The sequence below is a fragment of the Monodelphis domestica genome, chromosome 1 (genome assembly GCF_027887165.1).
Source record: "Monodelphis domestica isolate mMonDom1 chromosome 1, mMonDom1.pri, whole genome shotgun sequence".
NCBI classification, from domain to species: Eukaryota; Metazoa; Chordata; class Mammalia; order Didelphimorphia; family Didelphidae; genus Monodelphis; species Monodelphis domestica.
The window spans coordinates 2,574,194-2,591,424 of NC_077227.1; positions in this window are offsets into that span (position 1 = coordinate 2,574,194).

Genomic DNA, 17,231 nt, shown 5'->3' on the forward strand with positions numbered 1-17,231 from the left:
AATCTTAGAAAAATTAGAGTTAATAGATATATGGAGAAAAATAGAGACAAAAAGGAATACACCTTCTTTTCAGCAGCACATGGTACATTCACAAAGATTGACCGTGTACTAGGGCATAAAAACATGGCAAAGAAATGCAGAAAAACAGAAATAATAAATAAATGTGACCTTTTCAGATCATCATGCAATAAAAATAATGATCAGTAAGGGTACATGGAGGGGCAAATAAAAAATTAATTAGAAATTAAATAATATGATTCTCCAAATTTGGTTAGTTAGAGAGCAAATCATAGAAGCAATAATTTCATTGAAGAAAATGACAATGATGAGACATCCTTTCAAAATCTATGGGATGCAGCCAAAGCAGTACTCAGGGGGAAATTTATATCCTTGAGTTCATATGTTAATAGATTAGGGAGGGCAGAGGTCAATGAATTGGGCATGCGAATCAAAAAACTTGAAAGCGAACAAATCAGAAATCCCCAGATGAAAACTAAAGTAGAGATCTTAAAAATTAAGGGAGAAATTAATAAAATAAAAAGTGAAAAAACTATTGAACTAATAAATGAGACTAGAAGCTGGTATTTTGAAAAAAACAAACAAACAAAATAGACAAAGTACTGGTCAATCTAATAAAAAAAGAAAGAAGAAAACCAAATTAACAGTATCATAGATGAAAAGGGAGACCTCACCTCCAATGAAGAGGAAATTAAGGCAATCACTAAAAACTATTATGCCCAATTATATGGCAACAAATATGTCAATCTAGGTGATATGGATGAATATTTACAAAAATATCAATTGCCTAGATTAACAGACGAAGAAATAGAATTCTTAAATAATCCCATATCAGAAAAAGAAATTGAACAAGCCATCAAAGAACTCCCTAAGAAAAAATCACCAGGGCCTGATAGATTCACAAGTGAATTCTATCAAACATTCAAAGAACAACTAATTCCAATATTATACAAACTATTTGACATAATAAGCAAAGAGGGAGTTCTACCAAATTCCTTTTATGACACAAATATGTTACTGATTCCAAAGCCAGGCAGATCGAAAACAGAGAAAGAAAACTATAGACCAATCTCCTTGATGAACATAGATGCAAAAATCTTAAATAGAATACTAGCAAAAAAATCTCTAGCAAGTTATCATGAGGGTTATTCATTACGATCAGTTGCGATTTAAACCAGGAATGCAAGGATCGTTCAGTATTAGGAAAACCATCCACATAATTGACCATATCAACAAGCAAACCAACAAAAATCACATGATTATCTCAATAGATGCAGAAAAAGCCTTTGACAAAATACAACACTCATTCCTATTGAAAACACTGGAAAGTATAGGAATACAAGGGCCTTTCCTAGAAATAACAAATAGTATTTATCTAAAACCATCATCAAACATAATCTGCAATGGGGATAAACTAGACACATTCCTAATAAGATCAGGAATGAAACAAGGATGCCCATTATCACCTCTACTATTTGACATTGAACTAGAAACACTAGCTGTAGGGATTAGAGAAGAAAAAGAAATTGAAGGTATTAAAATTGGCAATGAGGAGACCAAGCTATCACTCTTTGCAGATGATATGATGGTCTACTTAAAGAATCCTAGAGAATCAACTAAAAAGCTAGTCAAAATAATCAACATTAGCAAAGTTGCAGGATACAAAATAAACCCACATAAATCATCAGCATTTCTATATATTTCCAACACATCTCAGCAGCAAGAATTCGAAAGAGAAATTCCATTTAAAATCACCCTAGACAATATAAAATACTTGGGAATATATCTGCCAAGACAAACACAGGAACTATATGAATGCAACTATAAAACACTTTCCACACAATTAAAATTAGATCTAAACAATTGGAAAAACATTAACTGCTCATGGGTAGGATGAGTTAACATAGTAAAAATGACCATCCTACCCAAACTTATTTACTTATTTAGTGCCATACCCATTGAAGTACCAAAAAACTTTTTTACTGAATTAGAAAAAAACATAACAAAGTTCATTTGGAAGAACAAAAGATCAAGGATATCCAGGGACATAATGAAAAATAAATGCAAAGGAAGTTGGTCTTGCAGTCCCAGATCTCAAACTCTACTATAAAGCAGTGGTCATTAAAGCAATATGGTACTGGCTAAGAGACAGAAAAGAGGATCAGTGGAATAGACTTGGGGTAAGTGACCTCAGCAAGACAGTCTATGATAAGCCCCAAGAGCTCAGCTTTTGGGACCAAAATCCACTATTTGATAAAAACTGCTGGGAAAATTGGAAGACAGCATGGGAGAGATTAGGTTTGGATCAACATCTCACATGCTACACCAAGATAAACTCAGAATGGGTGAATGACTTGAACATAAAGAAGGAAATCATAAGTAAATTAGATGAACACAAAATAGTATACATGCCAGATCTGTGTGTTTTTACTATATAAAAGGATGTCTCCTTCAATATCCAATGTCCAGCCCTGGAGCCCAGCTAAGTTTCCTCTTATGGGTCTTTCTCTGGTGGAGTCCTCGTGGAATTCTGGATCTGCTTTTGCTCAGTGTATCTACTTGGTCCTCAGGGTGTCTCTAAGCTTCTGATGCAAACGAGACGCTGTTATGAGCCCCTGCTTCTGTGGGACCTTTCCATAGCTGAGGCTGAGGGCTCCAGATTTTCCAGCATCTTAAAGTTGACAACAGATGAGTGGTGGGGTGTTGGAATAGGGAGGAAAATTATATTTATAGTTCTTATTCTGGATAGTAGGCCTAGGGATTAGAGGACTCCTCCCCTTCCTCACCCCTCTCAGGTGCCCTTTGCCTCTAGATAGAGCCTAACACCAATGAATTGGCCCATTTCCAGCCTGCACAATTTTGAACTGTCTTGTCTTATATATGGGCTGAGAGAAGTGTCTGATTGTCTTATATATGGGCTGAGAGAAGTGTCTGATTCATTCAGCTCATCCTAAGGTGGTTCCTGGATGGCATCACCTGTTTTCACTAAATGATCCAAACACGAGACTCTTCCTAAATTGAATAAGGACTTGTTGGCACCTTTCATTGATCATTGATTAAACCCACTTGTCTAAGTCTTCTATGATTACATTAGCCGAGGGGACTAGAGACTCCACCACCCTCACACTGGTCCAGGGTTCGTTTACCTTTTGGCATGTGTCCTTTGGGGGCTCCTTCCCAGAACATGATTTCAAATACATAAGATCAAAGTCACATGATTACAAAGGAAACCCAAAAGGATACTCTTCAAGTTCAAATACATAGGTTCCCTGAAATCTCTGCCCAGACCCCTTGGGGTGCATGGACCCTCGACTGAGAACCTGTTCACTAGCCTCTGTTGATGCAAAGATAAACCTAGAGCAGCTGGGTAACCAAAGTGATCCACATAAGAGAAGGCAGTGTAGACTTGTAGTTATCAAGGTGGGAATGTCACGAGAGCACAGGATTTGCAAGCTGAGAAGGGACCTTGGCACTCCATCACTTTCACCTGGCCCTGATCACAAATCTTCCTCTTCTATCTCATGGATTCTTCCTTATGCAGACTGTGTCTGGGCTTGGGCATCCTCCTCCCAACTCCCACTTTCACTGAGGAGTCAAGGCCCCTGAACTTGGCTCCATCTTCCCTCCCTGGTTCTAGGGGTGTCCTTTGTGAGGTAATGGGGTGGCTGTCTATAGGGCCATCCATGATCATATTTGTTTTGTCTCTGCTCTTTTGGGGGGCATTGCTTTGTTTCCCAATGGCCTTTCTTGATTTCTTCCCCACCCCCATATCTCTTGGACATAACCATATTCCATTAATTTGCTTCCAGGTTGGTTTGAGTGTTTTACAAGCATGCTGCCACAGGTGATATTTGCACAGACACCTCATTGTAGGAGTGCTTTAGCTAGCACTGCGAGGAGTGATTGCCAATACTGCAGTTATTGGGGAAAGGGCCATGAGGGCTTGGGTAACTGTAGAGTATTGTTTTTCCGAAACACTCTAAAAGTTAGCAATGCCTCCAGCCGTGAAAGAATATTTGGAAATAGAGGGGTGTGGAGGCAGCAGGGAGGGGCTCCCCCCCATGAAACATGCATGGGGGCATGACTGAGCCACATGGGCTTCCCTCTGAATGGACACACACAACGTGTGAGGATGGGTGACTGAAGCAGGAAGCATTCCTCCAACAAGAAGCTTAGGAGTATGGGGCATCGCATCTACCTTTTTCCCTCTGGAGAGAGTACCCTTGCCCTTGGGCAGCTTTCCCCTTAGAATTTCAGCAAGGAAGAAGGGAGTTAGGATTCCCCATCCCATTTCTCCTTCCCCACACTTCCTAGTCACACTGTTCATAGTTTCCAATATGGGAAACAAATCCTTCTTGTAGGGAATCTACTTCCAGACCTTGGAGGTTGTCCTGTGGAAGGAGGGCATGGCTTCTTCTGTTTGCCTCCAGGGGGCAGCACTTGAAGCAGTGGGAGGGGAATTTATCAAGAAGAAAACGTTGAGTGGATGCAAAAAGAGCAACCAAGAGTGGAATGGCCTATCTTTGGAAGTCACAGGCTTCTCAGCCTGGGAAGTAACCAGGGCAAGTCATTGGGGGTCTTCGATGGGCAAACTGAAAACGTTCCTAATAATGGGGTGGAATGAATTCATTTCAAGGTAAGTAGTTAAATTGAAGATAATTGTTTATCCTGATGATTAATATTGAGATTCTAATAAAACATTTAACTTAAAAAAGAAACTGGGCTCACATATAATGGAATTTTAATATTTTATATATCAATCTCTACAGCACGTGTGATTGGGTCAGTGTGTCCTTCTGCCATTGGGTATTGCCTCCCTTTTGTGACTTAGTGAATGGCCTCGGAGAATGGCTGGGGCTTTCCGAATCCCACCCCTGTGGGTTCCACTGTTTGAGACTCACTGAATGACAGCTGGTTCTGTTCATGACCAACATTGCCCTCAGAACCTTCTGCGTTCTGGGCCAGCCTTTCAGAACCCTGGAGTAGTTCCAGGCCATAGTAATTCAATGGAAGACTTTAGGAGACATGCTCTATCTAGTAAAAGATGCTGTAGTACATCTCATTAAAATATTAAATTAGCAACCCAAGGAGCTAGTCACAATTGGCCACAGTCCATGAACACTCCACTTTCCAGAGTCGAGGTGAAAATTGCTTTTTTACACCAATCAAATTCATTCACCAAGGTAATTAACCTGGCACAATGGCTGATCTATTTAAGGCTTCGAAATGATAATCTAACATTGCGCACAATAATGTGCAGATCCACACAGAATCTTTGATCAAAACCATCACATTAATTTGATTTGCCCTTTTCTAAGCCATGGAAATGGCCAAGGGGAGTTTGCTGGGGGAGGCAGGATCTCTTTACCCAGTTTATATTTTCAGAGTGTGCCTTATTTCTACAGGCAAATGCATTTGGATCTCACCTACAGAAAACAGTGACACCCCTCCACCACCCCGACCCTGATCTATAAAAGTCATTTTTGGTGGAGGCATTAACATCTAGGTCCTTTGGAGAGAGAAGATGCTTGTCTATCTTACTATCGCATTTCCCAGCTTCTCCATCAAACCTGGATCTCTAGATCTGGAACTATGGATGGAACTGCAGGGTACAAAGGAGAGATTTCCTCAGGCAGTAAATATCATCCTGAGCCCCACGTTGCCCTCTATCCCCAATACTTCCCAGACTTCTAAAGTGTGGACTCTGAAAAGCAAGTCAGCCAACCAACCAACTTATAGTATAGACAGTTGCACCACACTTGGGGGAGAAAGAAACCATTCAGGCAAATATTTGGACTCTCCCCTCCATTTTGACATGCTACTGTCCATGTGAATGAAGTGACATTTCCTTTTTTTTTGATGGATGTCATCAAGAATTTGGGGAGACATGTTCACAGCATGGGAACAAGAGCCATAGCTAATTCACATATGAGCAGGGCAATCCTGGGCATCTTCGACAGCCCAGACCCTTAGAATATACTAGGAAGCTCTCAAAAAATATCCAGTCTGAGTTGAGTCAGACCAATCTAGACTCCTGTGCGCAAGTCTAAGCACCACAGTTTAGAAAGGATAATCAGAAGCTGGACCATGTCCAGACAAGTAAATGAAGGGGCCTGAGCTCTTGTCTTATGAGGATTAGAAGGAAGGGCTCATGGGTATTTACCCAGAGAAAAGGAGACTCCAGGGGAGCACAATTGTTGGTTTCCACATTTCAAAGGTAGGTGAGCTTAGATTAGTTATGTTTGGATCCAGAGGCAAAACCAGGTGCAATTTGGGGAAACTGGCTGACTGGCTGGCTGGTTGGATGGATGGTTGGGTAGATGGATTTGTGGCTGGGCAAATGGAAAGATTAACAGATGGTGGGGCAGATAAATGGAGAGCTGGAAGGATGGCAACTCATCAGGGAAGTTAGAATGGGAATTTTTGATGAAATACAGATGGCCCTAGAGACCTCTGAGTTCCCTTATGACCTAGAGATTCTGTGACTCTATGAATCTGTGATTCTATGGGGCAAAGATGTAATATTTTTTCTGATTGGCCCCCAATGGCAGAACTAGAACCAATTCATATGAGTAACAGGTGGGTCAGACGAACATCAGAATTACATTTGATAGAAAAAAATTTTTTCTCACCAGGAGAATGATCTAGAAAAGCGTGCATCAATAAGGACAGTGAGACAGATGTCTTTGGGCAGATCTCCAAAAGAAGCCCAAATGACTGCTTGTCTGGATCCTTAGGGAGGGTGTTCTTGACTGGATGTGGATCGGATAAGATGCTCCTGAGATCCTTCCAGTTCCAAGATGCTGTGATCCTTATGCAAGTTTGTACTTAGATGAGAGAGAACTCTAGAGGAATGTCCCAGGGGACAAAATGATCAGGTTGCCTGTCTTGCAGCTGTGGTAACTTGGGGGTCTTAATGAGACAGAGTCATTGTAATGAGGGAGAGTTAAAAGGCAGGGACAAGACTAATTGGCAGGGGCTGCGATTTCTAGATAATTGCTCAGACAGCTCCCTGAGTGGCAGTGAATAGGCTGACTACTGCTCCTTCTCCATTGGAGAAAAAATACATTTTCATTGTCTCCAGGGATCTATCCCCAATCTGGTGGCTCCTATGCTATGCCAGCCTGCTCTATAAAATCGGGGTAACTATCTCTATCATTGAAATGGGATCCGACCCGAAAATGAATTAATACACAATGTCTGGCACAGAATCAGTGGTCAATAAAAAGCTTGTTGGGCAACTGAATAATAGCATATTGACTAATAAGAAAGTGCTTTGGGGTGTGTGTGTGTGTGTGTGTGTGTGTGCTACAAGCACACAAACCTTCTCCCCTCTTCTAGCCTTTATTTGTGTGCTTGGGCATCATCTGGATAGAAATAAGTTCAGTAGTAGCTTTGTCTCTCCTTTTCTGTCTCCTTGTTTGGATATCTTTGACTTGGCCAAATACACTAACTGGAGGTATTCCTCAGACTCCATCCTTGATCTTCTCCTCTTGTCTTTCTGTACTAGATTTCTTAGGATCTCAGCAGTTTCATGAATCCAGGGATCACCTCTATGCAGATGATTCTCAAGTCCTAACCTTTCTCCTGATCTTTAATCCCGAGTCCCTGATTGCCTGTTGGACACTTCAAACTGGATTCCTTTAGATATCTTAAACTCAACATGCACAAAGTTGAATTCATTGTCTCTCCTCTCAAACCAATGCCTCTTCAGAACATTCCTAGTACCAAGGCAGAATAGTGGTAAGGGCTAGGCAATTAGGGTTAAGTGACGTGCCCAGTGTCACAAGCCAGGAAATTTCTGAGACTAGATTTGAACCCAGGACCTCCTATCTCCAGGCTTGGCTCTCTATCCACTGAGCCACTTAGCTAGTCCCATTCTCTTAGTCTTGCAGGCTCACAACCCAAGTGTCATCTTCAGTTCTTCACTCATTCTTGCCCCTCACAGGTGATCTCTTATTAAGTCCTCTCAGTTCTCCCTTTGAGCATGTTTTTTGTATATGCCCCTCTGATACTGCCACCAGCCCGATTCAAGCCCTTGCCACCTCAGTCTTAGACCACTACACTAGTGTGATGATTGGTCTCCTGCATCTACCCTCCGCTCCACTCAGCTGCCAAAATGGCCTTTCTACATCTCAAGTCTGATCCTGACTGCTATCCCCAGCCCCTTCTCAACAATGTTCTGTGGCTCCCTATCACCTCCATGAGGAGTCTTTGAAAGCCCTTCTGAACCTGGCTCCCTCCTACCTTTCCAGTCTTCTCACCCCTTCCTGCCCTACGTGTACTCTGGGAAGGGGACATGGCCTTCCTGGCTCTTCCACAAATGAGAATCTCTGTCCCCTGATGGGGTCTTTCCATGGGCTGCCCCACTCCCCGGATATTCTCCTTCCTTGTCTCAGCCTCCTCCTTGGCTTCCTCCAAGACTGCTGAAATCTTAGTATCTTTAAGAGGGTTTTTCTTGGTCTCCCCAACACCTGATTAGGGCTTTCCTTCAGAGACTCTCTCTAATGTATTCTGAAGAGCGATATAAATATAGAAACAGCTTCCTAGAAATCACACACACACACACAGAGACACACACACACTGGTGTCTGGAGTTCTTTTCATGCTACCCCTCTATTAGACTGGGAGCTCTTTGAGGGCTGGGACCCTTTTTCTCTTTTTCTCTTTCTCTCTTTCTCTCTTTCTTTCTTTCTCTCTTTCTTTCTTTCTTTCTTTCTTTCTTTCTTTCTTTCTTTCTTTCTTTCTTTCTTTCTTTCTTTCTTTCTTTCTTTCTTTCTTTCTTTCTTTCTTTCTTTCTTTCTTTCTCTTTCTTTCTTTCTTTCTTTCTTTCTTTCTTTCTTTCTTTCTTTCTTTCTTTCTTTCTTTCTTTCTTTCTTTCTTTCTTTCTTTCTTTCTTTCTTTCTTTCTTTCTTTCTTTCTTTCTTTCTTTCTCTCTTTCTTTCTCTCTCTCTTTCTCTCTTTCTTTCTCTCTCTCTTTCTCTCTCTCTTTCTCTCTCTTTCTTTCTTTCTTTCTTTCTTTCTTTCTTTCTTTCTTTCTTTCTTTCTTTCTTTCTTTCTTTCTTTCTTTCTTTCTTTCTTTCTTTCTTTCTTTCTTTCTTTCTTTCTTTCTTTCTTTCTTTCTTTCTTTCTCTCTTTCTTTCTCTCTTTCTTTCTCTCTCTCTTTCTCTCTCTCTTTCTCTCTCTCTTTCTCTCTCTCTTTCTCTCTCTTTCTTTCTTTCTTTCTTTCTTTCTTTCTTTCTTTCTTTCTTTCTTTCTTTCTTTCTTTCTTTCTTTCTTTCTTTCTTTCTTTCTTTCTTTCTTTCTTTCTTTCTTTCTTTCTTTCTTTCTTTCTTTCTTTCTTTCTTTCTTTCTTTCTTTCTTTCTTTCTTTCTTTCTTTCTTTCTTTCTTTCTTTCTTTCTTTCTTTCTTTCTTCTTGCTCTATGTGTGTTTGTACATGTTTGTGCATGGTGGGGTCATGCGATTAGAGGTGGGCTGCCCTGCAAAGACAGGGGCCCTTGGGATTAGGAATCCCTGGGTTCAAGGGGTGCCTTCACACATCGGTGTCTCATCCTGAATGTTCCCAGCCTCTCAGTCAGTGCCTCGCCCAAGATGCTGTCAGGAACTCACCGTAGATCCTGACTGAGGGGAGTTTCCTCCTCTCTGAGGAGTGAAGGGACTCCCGAGTCTAGGCAAAGGCACAGGTCAAAGCTGGCCACGGGGACCTCCAGCTTAGTCGGTCCTTATTCACTGGATGGATGAAAGAACTCGTTCCTTGTCCGCGTGTCTTTTGTCACGATAGACTTCTGAGGAAAATCGAGTTCTCGGTTCCACCAAGCTGTATCCGCATTCACTGACAGCCTATTGGTCTGTGAAGGGCTCTGGGTCTGAGCCTGGGACTAGAGACAGGCAAGGCGGAGACCCGACTGTCCAGGGGTGCCCCATCCCCAGCATCTGTAGCCCTGGCCTTGGCTCTCCTCCAAGGACGCAGAGGCACAGAGTCTAGGTGAGTGAGGGCCAACCTTTAGACCCCGTATTCCGCGCCCCCAGTCAGACTGAGGGCCCCTCCTTCCCCCCTCAAGATTCCCCTGGACAGGGCAGCGAGTTAGCGCTCCCAGGGAGCTGCTGGGCACAGGGGTGAGAAGGCAGGCTGGGGAGGGGGAGGGCAGCAGCTCCCCCCAAGTCCCTCTGGTTCTCCATCACGGGCGAGGCTCTGTGAGGGGACAAGGAGAGCTTCAGCCATGGGAGGAGGGAGAAGACTGCAAGGAGGAGGCAGACTCATGCCCTAACATACACAAGCCACATGTCTTCAGTGGATGGCCTGCAGCCCACGGAGGGGAGAAACAGGCTTCTGAACCCCCGAGGGCCAAAGGCCCTGGCCAGGTGAAGCCTTAGGAGGAAGGGCCAGCATCTCTCCTCATCATCTCTGGGCCACCTTCCGACAGGTCTGTTGAAGAGCTGAAGAAGTGGGGGTGCCCGCCCCCCTCCACTGCCTCGCTCGCCCTGGGCCAGAGGCTCCCCAAGAAGGAAGGATGTGCTAAGCCCCGAGCCACTAACGGCTTCTGTAAGGGTCTGAGCTGGCAGGAAGCAAGACTGGACTAAATCCCTCTTGGGGGAGGGCTGAGGGGCAGCCAAATAAAGCCTCCATTTCTCCGCACAATCAGTGTGCCCCGAGCTGAGCCGTCTCCGTTGCTCATGAGCCAATCGGCTCCCAGGCAGCCCGTCACCACCTGATGATGCCATCCAGGCTCCGAAGAAGATTCTTTCCAAGAAGCAGCCATTGATTTCCAGCTCATTCCTCCAGTGTTTGCCTGGGAAACCTCCCCCTGCTGGGGCCCAGGCAAGGCCACACACACTTGCTGGGTGCCAGGCATGTACCCCAGGGGTGCAAACACAGGCAGAAAGAAAGTGTGTTCTTGGCCTCAGGGGGCTTCCATCAATGAAGCCTGAAAAGGGAGCGAGCGGCACATGGAGGTGCTGATGAGAGAGGTCGCCTCACCGTGGAGAAAGTCAAGGATGGAGAGGAGGGAAAATGAAGGTGCGGCTGGCCCACAGTCCTCTTTGAAGGGGGGACCAATGGACATAAGTGGGTAGAATAGGGCTCAGGGCTGGCTGCCCTGCCCAGGACACTTGCCATGGAGAGCGCCGGAAGTTCTGCGCATCTTTGTCCTCCCGCTGAGGAGTCAGTGTGGCCGGCGCGCCCAGGATCGGCACCATCATTTTGGCCGGTCGTCCAGCTCGTCTGAGTTTGCCGCTCCCAAGAGACGCCCTGAGAGCCCCCCCCCCCCCAACCAGGCATGTCCAGACAAAGAACTGCCGCTTCCTCCATCCCCAGCTTATTAGCCAGGGACGTGGGTCCTTCTGGGCCTCCCTGACTGGGCAGAGGCCAGCCCTGCAGACAGATCGGGGGAGGGAGGCCGGGGATTCCGGGGTCCTCCCACAGCACCCACGTGGGCCCGATCAAAGGCTGCAGGAACTTGAAAGAGGGGGCGAAGGTATGCCAGTCGCAGCCGCTTCCACTGCAGACACTGGGGGGATGGAGGGGCGGGCTCTGATGGAGAGGAGAAGAGGGAAACGGAAGATCCTCTGAAGGCTCTCAAGGCCAATCCCGAGCGGTTCAGGCTCCCATGGTCCTGCTCGGCAGTCACTTACGAGGCAGGGTGACAGGAGCTCTTGTCTCCAAGCCACAGAAGAGGGTCCGAGACCCGGCCCTGTTCTCTGGACTAGTGAGGACAGAGGACCCACCTCCACCCCAGCCCCTGCCCTCGGCCGGGCTCTGCCCCTTCCTCCTCTCCTTTGGGCACTTTGGTATGTCTGTGGAAGACTGGGCAGACCCGGGGACCCTCCGAAGAGGGGCTCCGGTGGATCCCTGTGAAGCCCTTCCTTTGCTCTCTGCCCCACCCGTGTCTTACTCCCCCTCCTGTAAACGTTCCTGTGAAATTTCATTTCTGGAGCTTCCACCTTCCTTTTCTTCTTCTATGTAAAATTCCCCGAAGCCTGAAACCCGGGAAAATGGGCCCGACACAGCCAGGAGGGACCCCTCTGCAGGGCCCACCTTTCCATTGCCTGGTGAGGGGACCTCGGCCAGCCTCCGGCACATCCCTCACGGATATGTGAAGGCTCTGCAGTCTGCCATTCAGTCAACAAACGAGCATTTATTAACCCCCTACCATGTGCCTGGCACCAGCTAAGTGCCCCGGATACAAGGAACACTCAGGAAATCGATGCATGCTCCTAAGGAGCTCCCAGGCTAGAGGGGAAACAGCAGGCCATGTCATCCCCATTCCTGGAGACTCACAGTCTCTGCCGGCAGAGTCCCCCGCTGGGGCAGCCCACTGGAGCCTCGCCTTTCCCTGGCTGAGTGGGAACGTGGCTGACCAGGCTCCCCTCTAAAGGCATGCGGGGAGATGGAGTGAGCTGAGCGCTCAGGTCCCAGCCTGGCCGAGAGGCCTTCCCTCCCCTCGGCTGGGGCTTCACACGGACTCCGAGGGGATGCTGTGTCTACCGCACACCAGGGGACTGAGGATCCCGAGACCAAGGCCAGGAAGAGGCTACTGGCTGTTGTCTAAGCTCGGGGGACCCAAAGACCTGAAGGAAACAGGCCTGAGCTCCGGTCAGCGAGTGAAGAACCGAGTGGAGAGGACCCAGTGCTCCGCACCACCATCCTCCACTGGAGCTGACGTCACCGGCTCCGTGGCTGGGGACCTTCCCCAGGTCGCCCCCTTTCACGCCGGATCCATCTTGTTGGGATGACTTTCGGCGGTCTCTCCCCAGACAGCGCGAGCTCTTCTGGGCTGGGACAGAGTGTGAGCACAGCGCCTGCCCACAGGAGGTGCCCATCGATGTCTCTTTGTGGAGCCTTTGACAGTCCTGGACAGAGGAAGAGGCGTGGCTAGACGCCACTCCACCGATGATCAGAAACGGACCAGCTGTCGGCCCAAATGGCCTTAGGGGAGCGAGGCGGGCGCTGTGTGGGGGCGGGCTCTGCCAGGAAGAGCCTCCTCCATCAGGATCTCGCAAACAAGTCAGTCTCGTGGAAGAGGCGGACTCCGCTGGCCCCTGGGGCCCCTCCGTGTCCAGAATTCTCTCCTTTGGACTCCCTCATGGGCCGAATCCTCTTCCGCTTTGAGCAGGTCGCCCCTAGCTAGTTCCTGCTCTGACTGTTTGTCCGTCTACCCCAACCCGCTGCCCTTTTCGCTCTGCCATTCTAAAAGGGCAGCTTAAACTAAAGCCGCGTCTCCATTGGCGCCTCGAGCTTGTTTACCAAAGGACGTCCTCTCTCTCCCGTCCAAGGAACAAATGGCCCCTGCCAGCCAGCGTCTGATCTGTTTCCTATTCAGCAAACAGCGTCATTACAGGCTGGCGGCACACTTCCCCCAACCGAGGCCTGCCTGAGCTTTAAGGGACCTCCGAGATCAGCTGGGCCATCTGCCTCGTTTGACACATGAAGAACCCGGAGCCCCGAGAGACTGGCCCATTTATCCAAGTTCCCTCAGCCAGTCGGGAGTGGAGCCAGGACTGGAATCCAAGGCTCTGGTTCTGGGCCGGGGAAGGGTACACTGTGTGGTTACAACGAGAGTTAGTGAACTAGAATGAAATTGAAATTGATTTTGTGATTGGATTTTTAAAAAATGTTTTCACTCCGACCAATATTTCATTGAATGCCAGGACCTGCACAGAGAGCCTCATCTACATAGAATTTCAAGTATTGGAAAAGATCAATTTGGTTTATGAAGCTGACGATACACTTTGGCAAGCTCCCAGACACCAGTCGAGGCCTCCGAAGCAGGGCCTGCTGGGTAAATTGTTCATCATAGGAGAGCGTGATTTCCCCCTTGATGCGAGGACAGGAATATTTTAGCATCGCTTCCCCCCTCCCTCACTTGGAAGTTGTGTAAACTCTTTTTCCATGTTGTTTATTGCATTTCTTCCTTTTTTTTCTCCCCTTCATTACTTATATAATGCTCAAAATACCATCAAAGAAACCAAACCAAACCATTCACCCTCCTGGCTCTTAGCAGAAGTGTGAGATGTAGGGCAGCCAGTTTGGGGACCCTGTTTTCAGAATGTTCTTTTCTAACTTACTTACCTTTGCCTTCAAGGGTTAGACAGGAAAGGAAAGGCATCTCAAAGAAAGCCGCTTTAACTCCAGGGGACCCGGAGAACCTCCTGGTGTATTCGGCAATGGGCCAACATGAGGTTTCCCAGTGCCCTTCGATGATGAACTTGGCTGATTTTCAGGCTTCTTTGACCTCCCTCCCTGATATCAGGCCAGTGTAAGAGGAGAGAACATGTGGAACATATGTGTGATTTACATGGCTATGTGAAAGGAAATGTCTTTATCTTAACTCCATCAAGTGCTTAGAGAGCTCCACCCTTTTAACTCAATCAGTCAGAAACTTGTGAATCCTTTGATAAGAGTTTACACCCTCAGAGGACAAGAGGTGGATCCCACCGACACTGCTCCCCTGGGAAGTATTAGGCAAATTGAAAGACTGCTATTGGTTTCTGTGAAGAGGGGGAGAGACAGGAAATGACGTGGGAAAAGGAGCATAAAGAGAGACCACCATGATCTGGATTCCCTTCCTTCCTTGGCTTTTAGAGGGTCTCTTTCCTTGGATTCTCTGTTGACTTGCTGCTCCCAGACTTTCATAGGGAGATCAGGACTTGAGGATGCCCCTGCTGGGGGCTGAGCTGGACTTCACTGGAGAAGGGCTTAGGGCTGGTAGGCTTATTAAGGCTCTGTCACTTTTCTACATTTCCCACTTTCACTTTTTCTACCTTGCTGCAAATAAAAGCTGCTAATAGTCACTTTGACTGGGGGGGGGGCTAATGTTTTTATAAATGGCGACCACTTTTATAACTCTCATATTGAGTCAAAACCTAAATTTAAATCTTACATTAATGTGGATGTAAGTTCTCAGGATCACCAGTGAGTGGTTTGAGTGGAACTCCCAAGAGTCCTAGCAAGATCAGTGCCTCTCTTTATCCCCATATTTCTAGCCCTCTTTCTAGTCTGGCCCCCTGAAGCAATCATTGGGGAGCAAAATCCATGGAGAAGGGGTATACTGTCTCCCTTCTAAGTGTGCCACACACCCACAGGGCAGGCAAGCCAGGTCAGGAAAATATCGAGGCACCCTGATGGGGAAGCAGAATATAATATGAATCTCTTTGCTTCACTCATGCCTTTCCTGGCATCTCTGAATAGTTGAATAGCTCTCTGTCCATTGTACCACCTTCCTGTCTCACTGTCCTAGGTACTTGGAGATGCCAGGAAAGACATAAGTGAAGCAAAGTGGTTCATTTCTATTTTGGGAAACAACACATCCATATAAAAGTGAATATAAAATAGATGTGGATGAAAGGGTCTAAGGTTCTGCCTCAGCTCCTCAGGACCAGGACCTCAGAAGCTTGGCTGGGGACTTCCATCAGGATGGGGAGAAACTCTCCACCTGAGCAGGTGCCCCATCCCCTCACCCCTCTCTCTGTCAGTCAGGATTAGAATGCAGCTCTCCCCAGGCTCCTCAATTCATATCTATTGAATTTTGAGTAAAGAATGATGTTAGATCCATCCAAATCATCATCACTTTTAAAGCATTTCATCTGAAGAACTATTCTCCCTTCATGATTGAATCTCAAATTGGGGAGGAAGGGAATAAGCATCTATCTCATTCCTCCTTTGTTTCAGGCCCTGTGTTAAGAGATTTACAGATATTATCTTGTTTGATCCTCACAATAACCTTCCATATAGGTGCTATTATTATCCTTATTTTACTGATGAGAAAACTGAGGGAACAGACACAAAGTGACTTGCCCAAGGTCACCCAGCTAGTCTTCTTGACTTTAATCTCAGCTCTCTGTCCATTATACTACCTTCCTGTCTCAGTGGCTCTAATGTCCAATTCCAATCTGACCCTGAACTCCATGCAGGAAAATCTATATTTCCTTCCCTTCAATGAATGTAAAGACTTTCTTCCAGAGTCTGACCACAGTTACTGAATGCTTGGCAACAAAAGAACTGGTTCATCATTTGTAAATATGTTGGAAAATTTTCCCCATGATTGAGTTATCTACAAGACATAGAACAAAGGGAATATTTCTCCATTCTAGCAACAGAGAGCCCTGGTTTCTCTTCTCTTTGCTGGCAGGGCAAAGCTAGAGATTCTGCTTGCTTTCTCCCGTTTCCCTGGAGACTTCATGGAAGACCTTAGCATCACATGTCTAGGAGAGAAAGCAGCCAACAAAAGCATTGGGGAAGACACAGAAATAAGGCGAGCTTTGCTAAGCTTTCCTTTGATGCCATGTTGGCTCTTGGTGATTTAGATGTTGACTGACCATCCTTCTGTAATCTGGTCTAAAACATTTCCAGGAAGCAAAATCAAGTTCACTGGCCTTTTGCTGCCAAGAATCAACGTTTTCTTTCCCTTTAACAAAATTATAATGGCATTTTCCCTTCTTCAACTCTCAGGGAATTGTTTCAGTATAATTCATCCATCATGCCTTCTAATTCTTGCTGTGCCCAAAGATATTGTTCAGCTGGATTTGGACAATCTGAACTGGCTAAGGGTTCTAGGTGGTCTTTTGCCCCTTCTTTTCTTGCATAAGAAACTACTGAGAGTCCTTCCTGTTTTGTTCTTCAGAGATCATTTCCATCAGCAGAGAGAATAGAAGATGACACACGTCAAATTTTGGAGAATTTCTCAGCTCTTCTATTTACAACATTTAAACATTGTAAGATCCATTTTGATTTAAGACTCAAGATGTGAACTTTAAAGAAATTTGGATATTTAGCCTCTTTGATTAGGAAGACACCTGGTTTGATTTTTCTCTGTATTTGACAATCCTATAGATCAAAGCTGACATATCTTGGGACTTTTGGCAATAAAACTCTCTGTGGTTTATTCTTCTCAATTGCAGTGGAATTAACATAATATTTAAATCTTTTCTGCCACGCCTGCCATCTGACAGGCTTATTTATTAACTGCGCACTTGGCAGGGCGACATGGATGATAAATCTAATAGATTCATTATTGTCCAGGACCAACCTAAGAATAAATATTTTTCCCTTCATTTTTTCTTTGCTTTGCTCTAAGAAATTAAATGCCCCCCACACTGTCTCTTTTTCAGTGAACCTTTATTTAAACTGCAATATAATATGGACATTTCATAATTCACTTTTAAAGATAAGACCTGGTTCCAGGCCGTGTCTGGAGATGTGGTCAGGGTGAAATCA